The following is a 22375-nucleotide window of genomic DNA, read 5'->3' as shown; positions in this document are numbered from 1 at the left end:
CCCGCTGTTTTCTCCACCCGACTGCGCCAGTGACAAGACCACCTGACTTTGTAGTATCACGGCATCCATGAGTCAGTGGCAGTATGGCATGAAGGCCAAGCCTTTTCACAGTCCCTTGTCCTCACTGATGGGCCATCCACCCTTTCTGGCTTTTCTGGCTAACCTGAAGTGTTAGTGGATGTCACCCAAAGTAGCATAATTGAAATACAGATATATAGTCAGGTTTCAGAGTAGGAGCCGTGTCAGTCTGTATCCGCAAAAAGAACAGGAGGACTTGTGGCACCTTAGAGAGTAACCAATTTATTTGAGCATAAGCTTTCGTGAGCTACAGCCCACTTCGTCGGATATATAGTCAACATTCCTAACTTCAGATACAGAAATAATACAGGCATACACACTGGAGAATCACAATCAGTAAATCAGGGGTCCCCAACGTGCTGCCCGCCGGAGCATTTTTGTGCGCCCGCAGGACACACCGCCGCTGAAACGCCGCCGAGAAGCGTTACCGTTACCAAGAAAGGTTGAGGATCACTGCAGTAAATTATAGCCTTTCCAATGGTATTTCACATAAAGTACATCTCAATTATGTCATATTCATAAGCATATTTCATAAACAATATGGAGTGAAACATCACATCCCCATTTTCATAGATTTTTAAGGCCAGGTGGGACCATTAGAATTATCTAGTCTGACCTCCTATATACTACAGGCCAGAGAACATCACCTCATAACTTCTGCACCAAGCCCATAACTTCTGTTTGAGTTCCAGCTTATTTTTTATGAAGACATCCAGTTTTGACTTAAAGACTGCAAGTGCCAAGAGAATCTATTAGGTCCCTAGATAAGCTTATTTTATTTAAACTTTAGACACCCTGTGTTTGCATTGAAACAACATCTCTGACTCGTATTCTATTGGAGTATCTGTCTTTACATCCTTCTCTCTGTCTATATCCATTTATTACAATAAATAGGTAGATTCATCTCTATCGGGTTTCCAACTGCAATCATCACCATGATATTTTAGTGACCAAGGCCTAGATGTTGAATAGTTCATTCTCAATCAGCCAAACTTTTCTTCGTTTATGCCAGTGTAAATGTGGAGTAACTCCATTGACTTGAGCAGAGTTACTCCAGATTTATACCAGTGTGAATGAGACTGAAAGCTGGCCGAATGCCTATGTATCTGCATTATCAGAACAAGTAAATGGGATTATGAGAAATAATCATTTGACAAAAATAAACAAAGAATCTTACGGATTTTTCACTGAGCTGGAAGAGCCTTAACAAATGGATGGGTGAATCCTAAAGACAGTGGGTCTAATATGAGTGGTGATGAACATAGCGACGGTTACATGCCAAGTGTAAAATGGGTGTAAATGATAAAATATTTTTGGTTGCACTGATTTGTGCATTTGTGCATATGAGGGTGTACAAAACAAGTGTAGCTTACACTGCTGTGATATTCTGGGATGATTGAGACCTCCTGGTTCAAACTCAGCCCAGGGGCAAGCAGGTACATCTCCCACTGAAGCACACTCGTAGTGGGCTAAATTCAGATGGGTTCACCTCCGTGCATCAGGAAGAGAATAGAACTCTTCTGTTCCCTCAGCAATGCATCTCCGGGTATGTTCTGAAAACTGCAGAGCCATGTGCATTAGCATTACAGACAAACCCTCCGGAAGTATAACTGCCACTAAGCCGCAAGAGTGCAACTGCACAGTGAAATAATCCTTGAAATATTTTAAGAAGATTTTCACAGTAGTGTTTATTATTTAAATTCTAAGCTTCTCTTCTTAATGTCCTGGCTAGTGTATGAACAGAGAGAAGGGGAGCAACAGCCCACTCTTTGAGTCAGCACAAATTAAAGAAAGTGAAGGAGTTACTTGGGCTTTAAACCAGGGTAAATGAGATCAGAGTCTGGCCCAGTAAAACTACTGTCCTACGGAATGAGACACAGTCGGCCTGATTCTCTGCTGCTTTGCAACCCCGATAGTCATTTACACTTCTGGAAAGGAAGTGCAAAATGCCATCACCAGTGGAGGATTTTATATTTTGCTCTTACCTTGCACAGGTATGCATGACAACACAAGGTGCAAGGCAGTGGAGAAGCAGACCCATTGCTCTTGCTTCTGAGCTCCATTGATTTTATTGTAATTTCTCCTGATTTACATCCCCGTGAGATCAGAGACTTTATTGCCTATAACTAAAACAGGACATTCCTTTATATAGACATGAGGGTTGCAGTTTGTGAAGCTTGACAGATTTGTTTACAAAGGTTCATGCAACTCTTTCCTTTGGTTTCAATCATCCCGCAAGCTTCGTTTCTGAAATGCCCAATTACCACAATGTAGAACTTCCATCAGGCCATTGACTTTCTCCTGGTTTAGCATCAGAATTCTGTAAAACAGCAAAACTCACGTGATTTTAGTGAAAAACTATGAATTGTTTTTCAATAAGCTCCAATATGCCTAGGTTTGTGTGCCTTGGGGAGCTTTCGTTGAGCCTAGGCTGAGGTTACAACGAGAAACAGCAAGTTTCATGTCATTCCAGCATTGTAGTAGAAGCTTGGCTGCTTAGCAGCTTAAGCTGAATTGTTTATTGGGATAATTTGGAGAACATGTGTTAGGATATGTATAAATATTGATGAATGGTGTTTTTGATAATAGCTATAGCTTCTGCTTCCTTCCCAGCTGAAAAAAGGAAGCTCAGAGGTGCATGGTGAAAATGGAGAAAAACAAAACAAAAATGATCCAAGAAATAAATGAACCTTTTCTAACCTCAGGGATTAAAAAAAGCAAAAAACCTGCTCAGATTCAGTTTGAGTTTGGGGTGACATGGGCAGTGCTGCTCCTTGTGTTGTGCCATTTCTGTGGCTAAATAGGTGTTGGTCTCCAGGCCCATCCAGCCAGCACCTTTCCCTAGGTAGCTTCACTTATAAATATCAACAAAAGACAGCTGGCAGCTGCGAATTATGATCCTGCCTCAACCGCCACCCCAGATGACACAAATGGCCTCCATGGAAGTTAATGGAAATTTTGCTTGTGTCCTGTCTGAGTGGAGAGAATTGGGCCCCACGTAGCTTTGGTGCATGTGGGAGACATTTACCCAGCAACTATTTCATATCTGGCCTGTTGGCAGACCCCAGGAACATCTCTGTGAGTTGCTGCTGTCTAATCTTTGCACAGCTTTGAAGCTATAACCAGGCTGGTCTTAGGGGAAAAGTACGTTAGTTAATAAGGATGGCCCGTATGGAGATTGCAGGGAGGATTCTTGTCATGACTTTGTGTGAGTTGCAGCTTCCTTTATTTACAAAGAAACATGGAGAGGGGGGTGAAGAAATTGAGGGGAACCAGATTCTCAAGCCACCCTGCACATCCTGCCTCCCCTATACTCGACTGCAAAGATTTAGAGAGAGACCAGTGCAGTGAATAAGGCGTTTCTTTCCTGGGGTTGCTATTTAATTCAGTAACATGGGAGTTCAGAGTGGGATTTAATGTCATTGAGAATGATCATCCATCGCACATTGTTCCTGCAGACCCAGCTCTGTGATCACAAGAGCCTGCTGCAGGCTGTACTAAAAATAGGATGCAAACATCATTCCCTTCTCGCCAGCCAATCCCTTGTTGTGCTCAGTGTCATCTGGCTCGTCGTACCCTGTAGCACTGAGGCTGCTGACAAGTTCTGACTGGCTGGAGACAAGGTTGGTTTTCTTCTATTAGGGGAAGGAGATTTTTTTCTCAACAGAAGTAAAATGATGTAAATGAATGTATATGTACGCAGCTTTCAGGAAACAATTATGGCACAAAGCAAAATAGAATGTACAGGGGGGAGGGAAGGAGAGGTCAGGTCAAATTTGGCCCCAAATCTAGCGTCTTATTCTGCAACAGATAAACATCGCAGTGCTACTCAGACACTGCAACACTGTGGAAGTGTGAAAGATCCTGACAGTAAAATTGATAGGCAATGGCTAAAGGTGATAATTATTTCCCCTCTAATTACCGAAGAGCCTTAGGCCCTACAGTAATACAAATACTAATAATATTTACAATATAGGCAAGGATATTTTTTGATAAATATTGGGGGTGAGGTTTTCCAAAGAGCTGCTTCCATTTAGGCACATATATGAAGTGGCCAGATGTGCAAAAGTGCTCAGCGCCTGGAAGCTTCTATCAAGAACATCTGAAAAACTAGCCAATAGATTTTAACTGGACAGTATCCTTTTAGTACACACTGCCAGGGATAGCTGAGTGTCAGCTGGTTTGCAGTAGAAATGGGCAAAAAGAGCCACCTGTTTGCTTATAATAGGAGTTGACTCAAAAATCTTATTCTTTTTATGGCTCCATAATTGTACCGTAGACAGTGCTTTTCAGAATTTTTACAAGATATAGTCACTGCCACAGAATGCTTTTAATCTTAGACAAATACGCTGCACAGGGCAGCACTTCAAGTGCGAGAACTTTTGCCAGAAATGGAAATCAAACCTTTTTCTGAGGTTCAAAAAAGTTAGGTTAATATTTATGTTTTACTGTTTTTCATTTTCACATCCTTCTGCGCTTCTGAGGTTGGGCTAGGAGTAGAAGTGCCAAAATCCCGAGTAGGAGCCTGTAATTACAAGATGCACAGCCTGTATTTACAGACTCATGACATTTGAATAGCTCAGATAAGCTCTGCATTAGCATCAAAACTTATGGCTGCTTAACTAAACTTTGGAACACGCTGACTTTTATGTGTCATTAAATTGTAGTGCAAGTGCTGGATCTGCTCTGCTTTGTAATACAATCCTGTCACACCCTTTCCTGCCCTACTTGACAACTAGGTTATGAAATGGAGCAATAAGCCTATTGTTCTACTGGTTCCTGAGGCTACTTGTCATCATGTGCATTTATTTTATTGTGGACATGCTTAAAGTTTAGAAAGGTGCAGTATAAAGGGGGAATTTTCAGAAGCGCTCCATGGTGACCTCATTCTGCTCCCATTGAAGTCAAAGGTAAAACTTCCATTGACTTCAATGGAAACAGAACTAGGCCAACATTGCGTGCTTTAGAAAATCCACCTTAAATCTAAATAAATACCTATACAAACCAGCAGAAACCAAGCAAGATTTGTTGTCAGATTCCAGTGGAGTCCAGTGGAATTACCAGTAGGGAGGAGTATGAAGTTCTGTAGAGAGGGCTTCTTGGTTCTAGAGTAACAGCCGTGTTAGTCTGTATTCGCAAAAAGAAAAGGAGTACTTGTGGCACCTTAGAGACTAACCAGTTTATTTGAGCATGAGCTTTCGTGAGCTACAGCTGTAGCTCACGAAAGCTCATGCTCAAATAAATTGGTTAGTCTCTAAGGTGCCACAAGTACTCCTTTTCTTCTTGGTTCTGTTTCTCAGTTTGTTTTCTCCTTCAAAGAGGCTCTCTGTTGCTGTCATTTAAGTGTCAAAATATCCTTGGCTCTGAGCGCAGAAGCAACTGTGGTGGAGTGAGTGGAAAAGCAAACCTTTTCATTTGAAAGAGATGGTTAACCACAGTCAGCATCTCAGCTTGGGAGAGGCAAAAGAGGGGGTCCTCCAGGCTGCCCTTCTACCTCCAGGCAGGAAATGCATTACATTTTAAATGTGAATAAGAGCAAGAAGCTAATTCCTGTAGAGAAGCATTTCAGCTAACACAGCCCTTTACGTCCCTTATCACAGTGCAGCTGCAAGGTCTCTCTGCCCACTTTTATAGCTGTTGTTTTATCTCGATTTGGGCTGAAATTGGCACCTTGAATTCAAAACTATTCAAATGACATTCCAGTCTCCTAGGGCATTGATCCTAGGTCATGACCCAGACCTAAAGGGCCCTATTTTCTGGTCACTGCTGGGATGCATTCAGGATATTAGAAATCTTGCGAGATCTCCATTCGGGGCCTAAATATCTCAGGTAAAGTTCCCAAGATGACCATGTCGAATCAAAACCCAAAGCTCTCACCCTGGTTCAACCTTGTACCTTTGCTCCCTAGACCAGTTGCAAACCCACCTCACTCTAGTTCTGTGCAGACAGAATCTCCGGTACTGTGCAAATGCGTATGGCCTGCGTCTGATGCAGCATAACTTTCTGTGCCTGGGCTTTCCACCCTGCCACGCCAGAAAAGAAGGTGCTGTGAGAGCGTGTAGCTTTTGTTACATGAGGCATGACCGAGGGAAGGTCTCTGGGCTGAGAATCTGAGAAAGAGGAAAAATAAGCATGTAAAAAACTAAAAATCCCTGCTTCAGTGGTATTCCGTATAGTTTGGTAAAGGCACATCTCCAGGTAAATGAGATATGTAATTCTGCTCCTTTCAAAAGGCTTTATGTAACTTCCTCATTTTACTGAGAATTAATATTCCTCAAATGCCACCCTAGTGCAAGCTGTATTTATGCAAATAGGTATAACTAGGGAGGTAAATTATACTAAAAGCCTTTTTTGTTTGTTTTAAGTGCAAGTACCACATAGAATTTTTTATTAATTAATCATTTTTTAAATATATACTGAAATATCATCTCTTCTTAACCTCCCAAAGTCAGGGATAGCAAGATACATGATGGGGCCAGGAACAACACAGGGAGCAATAAGATGAATTGATGCTGAGAAATCAGATTGTGCTGAGTAGCCCTCTGCCTCCTGGAGAGCCCCATCTTGCTGATGGTGCGTTCAGAGCTCAGATTTCCTTGAATACATGCTAACACCTTCGCATGACATCCTTGCCTTGTATAGTTGCTGGTGATGTGACTTTTTACAGTCCACTTGTTAGTCGTTTCTTGCCTTTTTAGGCAGTTGACTTTCAAAGCGATACAGTTCAGTATACTGCCACATGAATCCAATGGCCAATAGCCTAGGGGCTTGTCAGCCTCCACTGAGGACAAAAAGTTTCCCTCTTTTCAACAAGGACATATTTAATTGTAGGTATAAGAGCCAGTCACCCCTTGGCAAACTCCTTCTTCCCTTTTTTTAACCAGCCTATTTTATGATGATCCACATTCTGGCATTCGTAGCATTACATTTATTTCTATGGAAGTTACTATGATCCCATAAAAATTTGCTGTGTGAATCAGGCATGAGGAAAGGAGCTGGTTAGCAAGGCAAGTTCTCTCTGCTCCCCCCACCGGGTCAACGAATCCTGATAAACAGCAAAGACAAGGTGCTCTTCTAGGAGGAAAGATGGTCTTGTGGTTAAGGCACTGGACTGGGCCGCCCATGTCCTGGCTTTGGTTCCTAGCTCTGCCCCAGATTCCCTGTGTGACTGTGGGTAAGTTGCTTAGTTTCTCTATGCCTCAGTTCTCCATTTATAAAACAGAGCTAATACTTCCATTTCCTCTCCTTGGGTTTTCTTGTTTGGTATACTGTAGATTCTGAGGGGCAGGAAGTCTGTCTTACTCTGCGTTTGTATAGTGCCTAGCACAACGGGCTTCAAGCTATAATAACAACGAGGTCTCATTAACACCAGTAGAGTTGTATTGAAAAGATTTAAAACAATGGTCGTTTGCAGTGTCTGCCCACTTAATTTTGAATGGTCTCTTGCAGCATGTGTTAATTCCATATGCTTAACAAGCCATTCCACCTTGTATTTAGCTGTGATGCTCTGATTACCTTTCCCAGACCTGAAGAAGAGCATGAAAGTCTCTTTCACCAACAGAAGTTGGTCCAAGAAATTATCACAGGCCTTGTCTCTAAAAAGATCATTGTCTGATTTAAAATTTGCAGTTTTCCTTCACACAATTTGCCTAAAGTCACACAAGAGGTCAGTGGTAGAAATCATTTAAGATCCTGGGCCAGATCTCCTGCTGATATAAATCCATTGACTTCAGTGGACTGCACCAATTTATACCAGCTGAAGACCCATATATTGGTGCAGGATTTGGGTTGCTATTGAACCAAAAAATAGGCCCCTTCTGGTACTGGAAATGGCCGAGAACCAAAACTGTAGGGACAGGTTTGGCTTTGTGATTTCACTTCTGCACCTCCAACCCTAAAATTCAAAGAGGTTTGGATTCAAGGGTCTGGTTTGGGTCTATTTCTCAGAAAAATATTTTTATGTATTAAAGTTTTCCATCAACTGGCAGGAGTGCTGTACAGCTCGTTTTTCTGTATTCACCGCTGCTGCTGGTGGTAGTTTTGATGCATAATTTCTTTTTGCTATATTTTCAGCCTTGGGAAAAGAGGTATTTAAAATACCTTATTCCATCTTGACCCTATTCATTTGATTTCCAGTAGACTCTAACTCTTGGGAAGGATTTAATAGCAAAGTTGTCCTTGATGCCTAAATCCCATCCTCAAAATGGTTAAGGCACCTATTTTTTACTGAATAGCTTTAAAGGCCACATTTAAAAGGATGATGCAATGGGTGCATCTGCAAATCCACACTGGAATGTGCAAACAGCCTTGGCACACACAGATCCAAGTAACTGGAAGCTAGCTGCCCAGCTGTGATGGCCATTAGCAGTGAGGCATTCAAATGCAGCTGTTTGGTGGTGCGCCAGATGTCTATTTATTTTTACAGCATCACTCATCATGCTCTCCTGTCAAATGTAGGTAGAAAGGGTGAAGTCTTTCATTTAAAAATATCTTCCTTGTCTGCCTTTTACCAATTGATTTATCACAACGAATGCTGGCTTGACTATTTGCAACCTGGGCTGCAATGGAGAATTCAGATTCCTGTGTTATTTCCTGTTCACAATCCTTTCTTTATCTGTGTCACCTCAGTTATACGCAGTGTTGTGGTAGCCGTGTTGATCCCAGGATATTAGAGAGACCAGGTGGGTGACATAATTCCTTTTATTGGACCAGCTTTATTGGTCCAATAAAAGATATTACTTCACCCACCTTTTCTCTTACTTCAGTCATGGTCTATGTACCTAATTACTTATTCAGCTGCCTACCTTCCCATATCAGAGTAACAGCCGTGTTAGTCTGTATTTGCAAAAAGAAAAGGAGTACTTGTGGCACCTTAGAGACTAACCAATTTATTTGAGCATAAGCTTTCTTGAGCTACAGCTCACTTCATCGGATGCATACTAGAGTCTTGGTCTTCTAGCCAGCCACGGCACTTCTCCAAACTCTCCTCTGCTCCGACTGCAAATATGGATTCAATATGGTGCCGTGGCTGGCTAGAAGACCAAGACTCTAGTATGCATCCGATGAAGTGAGCTGTAGCTCACGAAAGCTTATGCTCAAATAAATTGGTTAGTCTCTAAGGTGCCACAAGTACTCCTTTTCTTTTTACCTTCCCGTAAATTCCCCTTTGAAAAACAAATAAGCAGTTGAAAACAAACATATTTATCTAGTAATTTACAGGGTGCTTTACAAACATAGATTAAGGCACATTCTTACCCCGCCCCCCAGACTTTACAGGCTAGGTGAGACAAACACAAGACCACAGATCCTGGAAAGAAGGGTTGAAGGGAGTTGATTATGATGTCAAGGAAGGAGGGATTGCTTGAAGGAGAGAGGATGAAAACTGGAAATCTCTTCCAGGCATGTGAGAGGGGGCAGGAAAGAGATTGTATATAGATATCCGGGCCAGATCCTTGGCTAGTGTTAATTGGCACAGTGCCATCAGCAACTTCAGTTGAACTACACCTGTTTACACTAGCTGAGGATTTGGCCCATACTTCTGCAGCATCCTAAATAACATTAACGCAGTTTGTGGGTTTGCTTGCTTGCTTGCTTTTTTTAAATGGCAAAAAACATTTCTGTTTTCAGCTGTCCTAATTTTGGCTTCATTGATGCTTTCCGAAGTGCGAGGCTTTTCCTCTGCTAACTTCCCATTAATATCTCTCTTCTAATTCTCACATTCAAAGATGAGGCAAAGGTAATAACAGTAATAATAATCTGACACTTTCTGAGAGAGTGAGAAGTGTCAAGGAGGAGCAACAAAGACAAGAGGTTGGAAATAGTAACCTGTCGGCACTTGGCATACAATGGAGATGAGAGGTAGTTTCCAAGCATGGTATTTGCCACTGAAAGGGAATCCGATATTTCCAAGATATGTTTTCTTTTTAATAATGCCAGTAATACACTGGTGACGAGGAGGGAGGAGAACAGATGGAGCATTTTGGCATTAACGTTGCTTTCTGTCGTTTATAATAATGTGCTAGTACTTTTAGGAGTATCTCAGAGCTTAAGAGGTGAAAGGTGAAGTAATCTTTCAAGAACAGTGTTAACTCTACAGGGCTATTTAATGCAAGCTAGAAATAATGCAAGACCATCAATTTAACTGGACAATGTATGCATGGGATTGTAGTGTTTTCCCATTGATGCGGGGGCTTCATCTTTTATTTCTTTCTTTCTTTTTCTCCTTCCCCCTTCTTAGCTCAGCCGACTCAATTATAGTATCGGGTGGCTTGCTGACAACGGTGGCTTATGTTGTACTTCTCCCCTTTAAGCCTCTGGAGTGCCAATGTGAATTCATGAAGCGCAGTGCATGTGTGTGTATGTGTGTGGACAGCAGAGGTGATTGCTTCTGGAAGGGCTTTTGTACATGAAAAGAGAAGCTCTACAAATCCTTTTGCGCTTACCATTTTTTCCCATTTAAAATATCACAATACAAAAAATCTTTTTTAACTGTTGGGCTGTTGTGTCTCTTCTCTCCTTCCTTCCTCCCCCCTCTGCCCCCCCGCCGGTATAGTCTTGGTGTCTTGGAATAGACTTCAGGCCCCACTCTGTTGAAAATAGCAGCATTTGTCTGGGAGTGCAGTTCTGTGCAGTGAGACTTACATTGTGCTCTCCCCCTAAGTTTTGGGGGGTCCATAGGAAAGCTGCCAGGCATACTGCCTGTGTGGTATTGTGTCAGACCAAATTCTCATCCCTCAAATTTGGTGTCATGCTGTCTGGAGTGGCTCACAACTGTGAGTAGTGCCTAACTCAGGGCAGACTGTCAGAAAACAAGGGCAGATACCCCAAACTGGTGGTATGTTCTGTATTTAGATTTCACCAAACCAGTAACTAATGTAAACTCCAGGATCACTGTGCCAGTCTTACCATGGAGTCACAGACAGTCCCCTTAGACTGTCCAGTTTATCTTGCCACCTAGACAAACTGAACTTTGTGATAAAAGGTTATTTAAACCAAAAATCACACTACAGCAGATTGCTTCTAGTCCCAAGAGACCAGTCACTTACTCCGGTTGGTACTCGAGATCTTACACCAAAGACAACGCTGGTAGCCTGTTCTGTAGTAAACTAAGTAAAGATTTATTAGCTAAGAAAAAAGAATGAGAGGTACTGAGAAATTAAAGCAGGTAAAATATATGTACAAGTGAATCACAGTTTATAATTCCAAAGGATGGCAGTGATGTAATAAACTGCCAGTTTCCCTTTTCAAAGTACTTCGATATCTGGGTATGGCTGCTTTGCACCTGGTACACTTCCCTGTAAGAGTCCAAAGAGTTCAAAGATGCAAGATCTTTCTTTGAATCCATATTTGTAGTCTCTTCACACAGAAAGCAAGCGGACAATGTCCCTACCCACATGGGCTTTTCCTTTGATGATGGTCAGCAAGGAATGCGCTTAGTCTTTTGACCTCCGAACACCATACATAATGGCCACTTGCTTTGAAGTTAGCATTTTCTGTTAAAGTCCTTTATGTCCTTCATTAGCATTTCACAAGATTTCTTTGAAGGGTTATTTAGTTACAGGGATATACACAGTGTAAATGTCTGCTATTACATTATAACAGGGACAGATAAGTGAAAACAGTACAAGTAACATTCCACTAGTTTTCATGAAGTTTAAACACCTGAATACAGTCTTACATTTACACTCATTTTGATCTATACTAATACACAAGTGAATTGGCCTGAATATGCTCTAGTATGACCTGGTCAGCCAGTGTCACATTTGGAATGAATGAATGACCTGGAAATAGCTCCTCCCCACATACACCTCATCATGTCTCTGAATCAACTGAAGTGGAAACCCTGCCATGACTTCCCTCCAAAGAGTCCATTTCAGGTTTTATACAGGACCCTGGATGTACTGGGACAAGGGTTAGGGAGGGGTTTTTTGTGCTGTGTAGAAGTCCAGGCAGAGTGGAAATGTTCAATGGAACTGAAAGTTCTTTCCATTAGTACTCAGGGCCCAGCCTTAAAACTTAGGCATCTAAGTTTAGGTCTCTGCATTCTGCATTTGGATGCTCAGATGGGCACTTAGATGCTCAGATACCTGTTAAATATGCCTGAGTTCTGTTATCTGATGGCCTAGATGCAGCTCTTAGTTGCACAATGTAGGGCCCCAAGTTTGACAGCTGGTCTCTTCAACCTAGAGCCAGAGCCAGCAGCCATTATTCACCATGGGACAAAATTCACCCCTGGGCAAGGAGCCCGCACAAAGTCTATTCACCACTTACATCTCATATAAACCCAGCAGTTGCAATGAGCATGTAAAAACTGTAGGATTGGGCCTCATGAGTAATAATTCCAGACTTCCAGCCATGTGGGACACAACTAGGGTAGCCAACATTGTATTTCAAAAATAAGGGATTGTTTTCTTAGCAGCCCTCCTCCTGATATTATTATTATTATTTATTATTTATTAAAGAAGAAGAAAACAACAACCCACCTACATTCACTAGGGATATTTCATGCTGCTTTTTGCAGCACTCAGCATCTCCTGATCTTGTTGTACATATATTTTTTAAAAAAGGGGGACATTCTGTGTAATAAGGAACTAGGTGTAGGGATTGGGGTTAATAATTAATAGACCCCAGATTCAGTTGCCCCATCTGTGGGAAAGTGTGGGTGAGGATTCACATCTGAATTTTGCACTTCACCCCTATGCTCTGTTTCCAAGGCCATTTTTTCTGGGGAGGCAGTAGCCGTTCAAAAGCTAGAGAGGTACTCGGACTAGGCCCTTGTGAATGTTGTGTGCCACCCCACTTCACTCTCATCATATGGAACCCAAATCTACTGTATGTCAATGGAATAGAAACTTCTAGATCCTCAATTTATATTCAGGGAGGGTGAAAGTATCACAATTCCTGTACACCCAAAATAAAGCCCAGGGGGGAGCTGGGAGAAACCCTTTAAGCAAAGCCTGGTGGTTGATAGCTCATGATGCATGCTGGCAGCTCGGGCTGCTTATGGACATTATCTCTGCGTAGAGTGAAATAATGTCCCTAGTTGGGGGGAGGCCTGTTCCATGGACTTTCAATCATCAGACAGCCAGGAAAATGCAATGATGATGGACATATGAATTCAGCAAGTTAGTATCATTATGCTGTTTCCCATCTCTTGCAATCTTCTTCAATTGCAGCGCTCTGACCTTTGATCCAAATATAGCATGACACAATGCAGCACAGCTACACAAGCCCTGGTACCACTTGTGGTATTGCAAAGTCAACTGTGCTAATAACAAAAGAAACTGGAATAACGTAAGTGTAGCAGAGCAACCAGGCAAGTAACAGCTGATTTATTGCTGAGTAATTTGGCACAGATGGGCTGATTTTGATTTCTCTTATTTTTTAGACAATCCTTTTCCTCCCATTATTTCTTTCTTCAAAGTAAAATAAAATCTGCCCAAACATCAGTAAGTTATTAAGCTGCAGGGGTTTCTGAGTAGGAGAGAGCTTCAGCAGATTGAGAGTTTTATTGGAGGTTGTTGCTTTTTCAGATTTTCTGTTCCAAAATGCGGTGTAGACAGATAAATATTTATTCAATGTCTCTCCCTCCTCTTCCTCATTGCACAGGAGTGATCTAGCAATTCCAATCCCAGTGTATTTTGGAAGCTTGCCTTTCCCACAGGAAGCGCTGCAGCACGTTTCACAGTTGAGAACTTCCAAAAGGTAAAATTGCGCGTTCTTTCTCTCTCTCACACACACACTCACACACACACACACACACAGAATCAAATACGATGTTCTGGGGACAGAATTGCAGTAGTTACTTGGAAAGGAACTTCTGGGTCACCTAGCATGCGAGTGCGGGATGTAGTCCCCGGATGGAGGAAATAACAGATGTTAGACTAACAATATTTTACACTTACAAGTGAGCCTGAAACTTGTCTGCTCTCCACAAAATCCACGCTCTGTAATCTGTGGGTTGAAAGACACTGTGTATACAATAGAAATGACATGCAAAAATTGCAGTGAGGTGGCATGCAGTGGGGACGTCAATTTGGCTAAGGGCACTGGTACAAAACACTACTCTTATGCAAAGTGCCATCATGTGAAAGAAACAGAACCAAAAGAAAACCCACATATTTAACTGTATGTTATACATTTGATCTGCCTGGAAAAGATAAAGGGATAAGATGCTGCTGGGCTTTCAACCTGTAGCTCTACGAGAAAGGGGGGATTAAAAATTGGTGTTCATTTAGGGCAGAAAACTGATATGTCACACTTGTTGCTGAACGTAGGCGCTGACTCCATGGGTGCTCTGGACTGGAGCACCCACAAGGAAAAATTAGTGGGTGCTCTGCACCCACCGGCAGCCAAGCTCCCTGCCCCGCCTCACCTCCTCCTCCACCTCCTCCCCTGAGCACGCCGCGTCCCCTCTCCTCCGCCTACTTCCCAGCGCTTGCCACCACCAAACAGCTGTAGCAAGCTCCGGGAGGGACGGGGGAGGAGTGGGAACGTGGGGCACTCAGGGGAGGAGGTGGGGAAGAGGTGGGGCCGGGGCGGGGATTTAGGGAAGGAGTCGGAATAGGGTCCGGGAGGGGGCGGAGTTGGGGCAGGGACTTTGGGGAAGGGGTTGGAATGGGGGCGGGGCAGGGGTGGAGGCAGGGCAGGGCCGGGTTCAGAAGGGGGTCGAGCACCCATCAGCGCCAGTAGAAGTCGGCGCCTATGTTGCTGAGCCCAGCATCAGGCTCTGGTTTAATTCTTCATTTGTCTGTATCCAAAAAGCCAAGAAAAGGAAACGAGTGACAGGTTAACGGCTTGTCTGTATGGAGCGTTAGTGCTCTTTGATCTGGATAAAGTGCACTGCGGAACTTTAAGTGCCCAGTAGCAGGATCCACGCAGCCAGTTAGCGTGCCTCATGCTAGCACGCTCTAGATCCACGCCGCAGCTTGCCGTGTACTCACTCTCCATATAGGCATGCCCTAAATCAGATTGCGGGACTACGTGTAGGGGTGGGGGAGGGGTAGTGTTAATTTCTCATAGTAATGGTAGAGTTCAAATTGAACGTTTAAGAGGTAGATTTTCCAGGTTCTCTCCATCCTCTCTTAGGAAACTGCTAAGATATCCCTGCCCAGATTGTACACAATCCTTCTTGCCTAAAATTAGGAGTGGATCTCTTTGCAGAGAGCAGCTTAGCTACTAGACAGGGTAGCTGCTAGCATCCATGTAAACTCTGAATGACCAGGAAGAGAGCAGAAAGTCCATGAGTCGTCTGTGTTATTCAGTCACTCCATCTTGGACTATGGCCTTGACAGAGTCACAAGCTAAGCAGGTTCAGACATATGGTATCGGTGAGTCACCATAATGGCACCCCTTCTTTCTGGGTCAGTACAGAATTGATGCCCCAGTGGAATGTTGGGAGGGGGTCACTGTGCTGATGGAAATGTCACCTTCCAAATGAGGTGTAAAACTGACCAAAATCCATGGCATTTTCACAACAGTAGGGGAGTTAGTCCCAGGATCCTGTCCAAACTAATTTTATACTTTGCTTCCCTCATACGCTGCCCTGACATTCTTGTTCTTTCCTACCATGTGGTGGGGTTGGGGCCTGTTCTACCCCAATGATAGCTGCATTTCAGTGGCAGACTGAGCAGATTCCTGTGTAAATACACTCCTGCGGCCTTCCAGTCCACTTATCCTGTAGAAAGGAAGTGGTGTTTTATACAGGAACTCACAGTTATTCAATGGAATTCACCATGTAGGCCAGGATATCCATTGTATGAGAGGCCGGGTTTTAAGGCCCTTGGGTTGCTATACCTTTTAAAGTGCTTTGAGATCTTTTTGGAATGGAAAGCGCTGTTGAAATATGAGAGAGGTGTGCCTGGAAAATGGACCCACTGATCATGATCTCTGCGATGCTGCAAACCCAAAGGACTGTGTTACCTCTTTGAGACACATTGCAGTGCTGGCTGCTTGGAAATGGGAGGGAAAGGTTTTGGTTCTCAAGCCTGATGGTGCCTAGGGATATCAGGATTCGTCAAACGGCCTTTTGGTGTCTTTAATCCCTTGATGCCTTGTCCTACTGCAGCCCTTTCACACCAGCTTCTAATGAGTGCAGAAAGCAATACACTTAAATAATGGAGAGTGAAGTCTAACTGAATCTTGATCTTCACTTTGCAAGACCCTCTTTCACGGTATTGAAACACATGTCGAGTGCTCCATGACGCTGCCTTGCTCTCCCTCATCAGCATGTCATTGACAATGGGTGCTACCTTGGAAGGGCTTGTCCTGGGTCTTAAACAGTTTAAGGCAGATTAGGATTTTAGCTCTTCAGAGAATGATCTTCTTCCCTCCTTGCCAGTGAGTGGTGGCGTGTCAGCCCGGTGCCTCTCAATAAGGTAATGCTTTTGGCCCTTTAACAGAGACAACAGCAGGAGTGTGCAGGGATGGGAACTGAGGAATCCAAGTTTTGAAATAGTCGTGAGGAGAGAGAGGTCATTTTCTCAACGTGCAGGGAGCCCAAAGAACCAGGCTATGCTGTTAAACCACAACGCCGAGTAGATGGTGTCCTGCATCAGAGTGCAACTCTGGAAGGGTGCATGCCCTCCCCAGTTCTGCACCACATGCTAAGTAATGACCACTGCCTTCCCCAGCCAGCGAACCCTGCAGGGTGAAGGGGGTGGGGCATTACCCTGCATCCGTCCTTTTTCTGAGATGGCTTACATCCCAGAAGAGTACCAGTGGGATCAAGCCCTGCCGTCAAGAAACCACAGGAGCTGCATTTGTGTGGTTAGGACCTGTGTGGGGTTGCGAGAAGTGGGAAGGCTCCTTGTGACCTTCCTCTTGTGCATTTGTGCTGAAGCCCAGTCCGGTTTGGCCTTAAACCTCCAAAAGGCTCCGAAAGGCAAAATTGCTGTGGCAGAATATGAAACTAGCAGATGACGTAATCTGCCACGTAATAACTTTGTACACAGCCTGGGACATGAACATTCATTTTCCTAAGAAAAGAGAATATTCCCTAGGACAATGGGGCTATTCCCTATTCCTTATCTTTTTTTAAATGCCATGGGTCTTCTTGCTTCCATATTCATAAATCGCATGTGAGGAGTCTAAAGGACCTAGCTTTAATGTCTTGTCTCAAAGCTAGGTTGGGGAGGAGGGGAGATACAGCCACTGCCATTAATCAGATACCAAATGCATTTAAAATGTCCTTTTCACATTGAGCCAATTATTTGTAAACGTGAGCCCAAGGTAGAACATTTGGATCCAGATTTCATTTTGTCCATCCTATCCCAAAAATATCCGAGTGCTCCATTCCAGGGATTTGGATGGAGCCCATTTGTAGTTATTTGTCCTTCTTGTTTCTCAGTGGCAGTCAAGCATGTGGTTGCTTAAAGTAATTTGGCTGGGGGCTCAGTTAGGTCTGGGATAGATTGGGACAACTTGATTAGATTTAAAGCATCTCCCAGCCCCTCTGAAACTAGGCCATCATTCTTCTGCTCTGTCAGCTGATTGCTTCTTCACAGTGAACCCCAAACAGATAATTATGCTGCCCATCTTTTCACTCCTTAGATCACAACAGCTGTAGATTTTATTATAAAGCTGTTTGATTTAATTTAGAGTATGATGATCATGATACGTATTGCGGAGGTTTCATCCAGCAGTGTCAAATTGAGGCCCACCAATCTCAATAAACAAACATTTATTCTCTCAATGCCCCTCTGGTGTACTAATTAAGTGTTATATCCAGTTTATGGATGGGCAAACTGAGGCATAGAAGTTAAGGACATAACTTTGCTCTCTCATGTTGTTTTTATACCAGTGGCACTCTCATAGCTATGGAGTTACTGCTGATTTGCACCAGTATAACTGAGAGAAGAATCATGCACTGAATGAATTTTCCAAAGTTATATAGTGAGTCACTGGCACATGCAAAAATAGAACCTAGGAGTCCTGATTTCCAATCCCCTGCTCTGACTGCCGGACATTGTCTCTTATTATTTATTTTCTTTTCTTTGCAAAAGCTAACCTGATAGTCTATATCTCAATCTTTTAATTAGTGTCTGGTGGTGTTTTGTTTTATCACGCTGGCTTGTCTCTGTATCTCTTTGTAGTAGAACTGTTTGTACCTGGAAGAGTGATGAGGTGAAAATTAGCGCCAGAAGTTTCAAAAGAATGGCGCGCTATTAAGATTGTTTCCATTGCAATAGCTGGATTAATAGCCACTAAAAAAGAAAAGGAAAGAAAGAATTGTGTTGTGGCTCCCGGTGACTCGTGGAAATTATCATTATCATAAGAAGCTGGCATGGCCTTTAGCAGTTGCAAGACAGAAATTAATTTAGTTATTTCTTTTGTGTGTTTTTAGACCCTTATAAAGTCTCCCTTGCTTTGTAAACTTTCCAGCACTTTTATATATCACTGCTGTGAACTTCCCAGGAATTTTTTTGCAAGAAAAATTTATCTTGGTCAGCACATTTTTATGTATTTCTTTAATCTTCCTGTACAGCAATGAGGACCTGATGGGTGTGGCCTCAGCCTGCTAGCAACCTCGCTTGTGGCACTAATACACCTCACGGGCTGTGGCTCAGTTCCCAGGGTACTGCACCAGCCTGGGATGATTCTAGAATTGCACCGCTAGTAACTGATCTTGAAAAGCATAAGCAAGAAGAGCACTGCTGCTCCCCTGGAATCAAGGAGAACAGAAAACTAGAAGGTCCATGCTGATATACACTAGCAGGGGGCATTGCTGTGAGCAGTAGAGCTAATAGACTTTGGAGGACTGCTGAGATAAAAGAATGAACAAAGAAAGAGAGATAGTGGAGGATGGGGGGAATCTTTCCTCTGCTAAATTTGTTGCTGTATTGGAGGCTGAAGGAGGATCCTGGAGACAGTATTTGTTTGTGCTGCTGTATGCCGGCAGTTGAATGACAAGGGTAACCCAGGCTAGAAGTGGGATAAGACACTTAACCAAGGTGATTCGTCCTTACTTAGGGCCCAGTTCAGCACCTACTGAAGTCAGAGGAAAGATTCCTATTGACTTCAGTGGGCATTGGCTCTGATATATAAATAGATATGGTGTCTAGTTGGGGTGAACACTGGACCCAGCCCAATGGGGTCTGAGGCCCTTCTTGGTGTCTGAATGCACTCAGGTTTAAGCTGTTCACCACCTCTGACTGGAAGATTGGTGACCACTCCTCATTTTCTCCCATTTCTATTTATCTAACAGCCTCTGGGCCTAACCCAAAGACCATTGAAGTTCATGGAAAGACTTTCGGTCCAGTGGACTTTGGATCAGCCCCTTTGTGAAGCAGTATCTGGGCCCTATTAAGACTTCACTAGTATTGCTTGGGATCAGAGGGCTCTCATGTAGGGCCAAACACCCCAAGTGAAAGCTTTAGTTAATACCCCTATTGCTCCGGTGGCTGCTATACCTTGTTTTGTCTCCTATTATGGCATTCTGGGAATCCCAGGTGTATCCAATTCCATATCCTTTACTAGCAGATTCCCTTTATGAGCACTGGGCACATGCAGGGATATTGCAGAGCAGAGGAGAAGAGGCAGATGCTATCAGTGCTCTGTGACTGCCAGCTGCTGATGCACACGAAAGCCTTTCAATTCCCTGTCTAACACAGGGCAAACGGAGTGTGATGTACAATTTATCTCAGATGACCAGGCTCGTGGCTGGCATCCCAGTTCAGATGTGCACTATACCTGCCACCGTGACAACTGATGGCCATTTGGTATCATAATAGGATTTGCTCCATGTCTAAAAACTGTTATCCTAAATATCATCCCAAATCCTTTGATGCCCAGTGACAACCTGTCTCGTTAAGTCTTTTTCTGAATAAAGCTGTATGAATTCAAATCGTAGGGATTTCCATGTATACTGTGTACAGTTGGGTTATATTTTATGTGTCTTTTTATAATAATGATGCAGTTAGATCTTATTCTAACAATGAAGGGACTCAAACCAGAGAGGGGACTCACTGTAGCTGTGTTATAAATAATGCTGGCAAGCTGTTTGGGATTATCAGTAAAAGAACTTGTTAGCCTCTTGGAGAACAGATGCTTAATTAGAGTTGTGTGACACAGATGGCCGCCTATTAAAGGGAAAGCACCTGTTTTGGCCTTGGAAAAGAGCTGGCACCAGTTGGTATGGCTTTTACCACCTTACCCTTGTGACGATATGCACAAATCCTCATCCTTGAGTGCCAGGGGCCTAATTCTACCTTCATTTGTGCCAGTGTACATCAGGAGTAATGCCACTGAAGTTAATTATGTTACCCAGGTGTAAAACGGAGGTCAGATTCAGGCCTCACATTTTATATTTCCAAATCTCTCTCGTTGTTTTGGAAATCACCTTCACCAAACAGTGCCCTTCAGCAAGGTTTCAGTGTTCAGTGAGTCAGTGGACATTCAGATGATAGCATTCTGAGCATGATGAAATCAAGGAAAAGAAATCCTCTTGGGAGGGGAAACCTGGGATACATTTGCAGATTAAATGATAAAACCATTTTCTTCAGTCCTATTTTGACTTCTAATAAAGGGCTGTGAGAGGCAAAGATCAACGTCCCAACTTTGCCAAAATTTTGGATGGTTTGAATTGGGGCTGGGGTTTGGTTTGACCAATGTAAGATAGGTAGGAGATATCTTCAGGGCCATTTGGATCCGGGGATTCAGCCTGGAGCTTTCATTCCAGGAGGCTGCAATTAGTGGTTTGTCACCATTCGGAGGTGGGTGGTCTGACTTAGTGGTTGGAGCATGAGTTGGGAGCGAGGAGGCAGTCTGGGTCTGGATACCAAGGCACCAGAAACTGACAGAGGGCAGAGGGCAGACTAAGAGTCTCATGTCAGGAGACAGGTTACCAGGAGATCAGAGATTGAGACAGGTCAGAGGCCCACGGTCAAAAGGTAGGCAGGGTCGGGATAGCAGAAGGTCAGAATCAAGGAGCAGGTAGCACAAGGGAGACAGTCCTAAGCACGGACACCTTCCTGTTCCTCTGCTTGGTTTAAGTAGAAGCAGGGAACCAGTCAGGACCTTCAGAGTTTCACCAATCAGAGCCCAGAACTGAAGTCCTCTGCCAAAGTTGAGCTTCCAGTTCTGGTGACTGCTAACAGGTCAGTGGATGGTGAGTTGGAACATGCTGGCTCCTAAGAGCCCTGGGGGCTGGGGTTTGAAACCTCTGGCCCCAATGTGGTTATAACAAGGTTCTGGGAGTCAGGACTCCAGACTTCCATTTCTGGGTCTGCAACTGACCTTGGGCAAAGAACTCCCTTGCGTTGTCGAATACCACCCGGGAGGTACTGACTGCTTTCGGCTCCTATGGATTTCCAGCTCAGACCTCTATTTTTGAGCACCCACGTTGAAGCATCTGTGGCCTGAATTCAGAGATAGTGAGCCCGTGGAGCTCCCACCAACTTCGTTCAGAGCTGTGGATATTCTGCATGGCTGAAAATCATGCCCTTGATGTCTCAGGCTGGGCACCCCAAAACTGAGACCCCCAAACATGGAGACCAGTTTTGAAAAATTTGGCCTGTGGGCACCTCCCTCTGGATGCCGAGGATCCTGAAATTTCTCCTTGAAAGAGTATCAGACCCTTGGCATCTTTAGCCATCCAGCAGTGTGTATTGGGGCTCAGTCCTGTTCCCATTGAAGTCCATGGGAGTTCTTCATTGAGAACAAGATGATGCCCATCTGGAAGTGTAGCATTGTTTTTATTTATGTGTGTATAGATATATGTGCATATTATTGTACGGTTATTTGTATAGCACTGGGGATGCCAAACAAGGGTCTGTTGTGCTAGGCAGTGTCTAAACAAGTAAAAGAAAAGACAGTTTCTGGTCCAGAGAGTTTGCAGTGTAGTTTCCTGGCAGGATGCTACAGGTGGATAAAACAGACAAATGGGGAAATGGGTAGAATCAGGAGGACAGGGTAACAACAAAATAAGTAAGTTTTGCACAATAAACAGAAGGTCACTTGCCTAGGCATAAATGGCGAGTAATAAATATGGCTGCATCTTTGTAGCTAGACTAGATATCAGTGTGGTTTTTCGAACCTTGTTAGTCCATCCAATTTCTCTTTTATATAGCTCATTTTATTTAAAAACTGAATAAAGATAACTATTTTATTCACACACACACAAACAATAACAAAAGATCCATCTATTCAAACCATCTGGAAGAGCTGTGTTCCTAGTGTAGGGTTAACAATTACAGAAGTTCCTAAATCCCATTTTCAAAAGCGATTTAGATTATGTCTACATTGTAGTCTCAGATCTAAGCCCAAACCCCCCTACCGTCCACATACAAATCTGTCTGAT

The 22375-nt window shown here is 43.5% G+C and overlaps 1 protein-coding gene across 2 annotated transcripts in view; it reads left to right on the top strand.

The window, feature by feature from the left end:
- The first annotated feature begins 3667 nt into the window (after positions 1-3667).
- TNRC6C (trinucleotide repeat containing adaptor 6C) overlaps positions 3668-22375 on the top strand; it is a 314076-nt gene continuing 295368 nt past the window's right edge. Inside the window, exons 1-2 of one of the 2 annotated variants that reach the window (XM_043527807.1) lie at positions 3668-3701; positions 13687-13782. The gene's annotated coding sequence lies outside the window, so the exon portion shown is untranslated. The remainder of the gene's footprint in view (positions 3702-13686; positions 13783-22375) is intronic. The other variant, XM_043527809.1, reaches the window with a different exon arrangement.

The sequence above is a fragment of the Chelonia mydas genome, chromosome 14, assembly GCF_015237465.2.
Source record: "Chelonia mydas isolate rCheMyd1 chromosome 14, rCheMyd1.pri.v2, whole genome shotgun sequence".
Taxonomy (NCBI): Eukaryota; Metazoa; Chordata; order Testudines; family Cheloniidae; genus Chelonia; species Chelonia mydas.
Note: the sequence above shows the minus strand (reverse complement) of the source record. Positions and strands in the feature narration are given on the sequence as shown.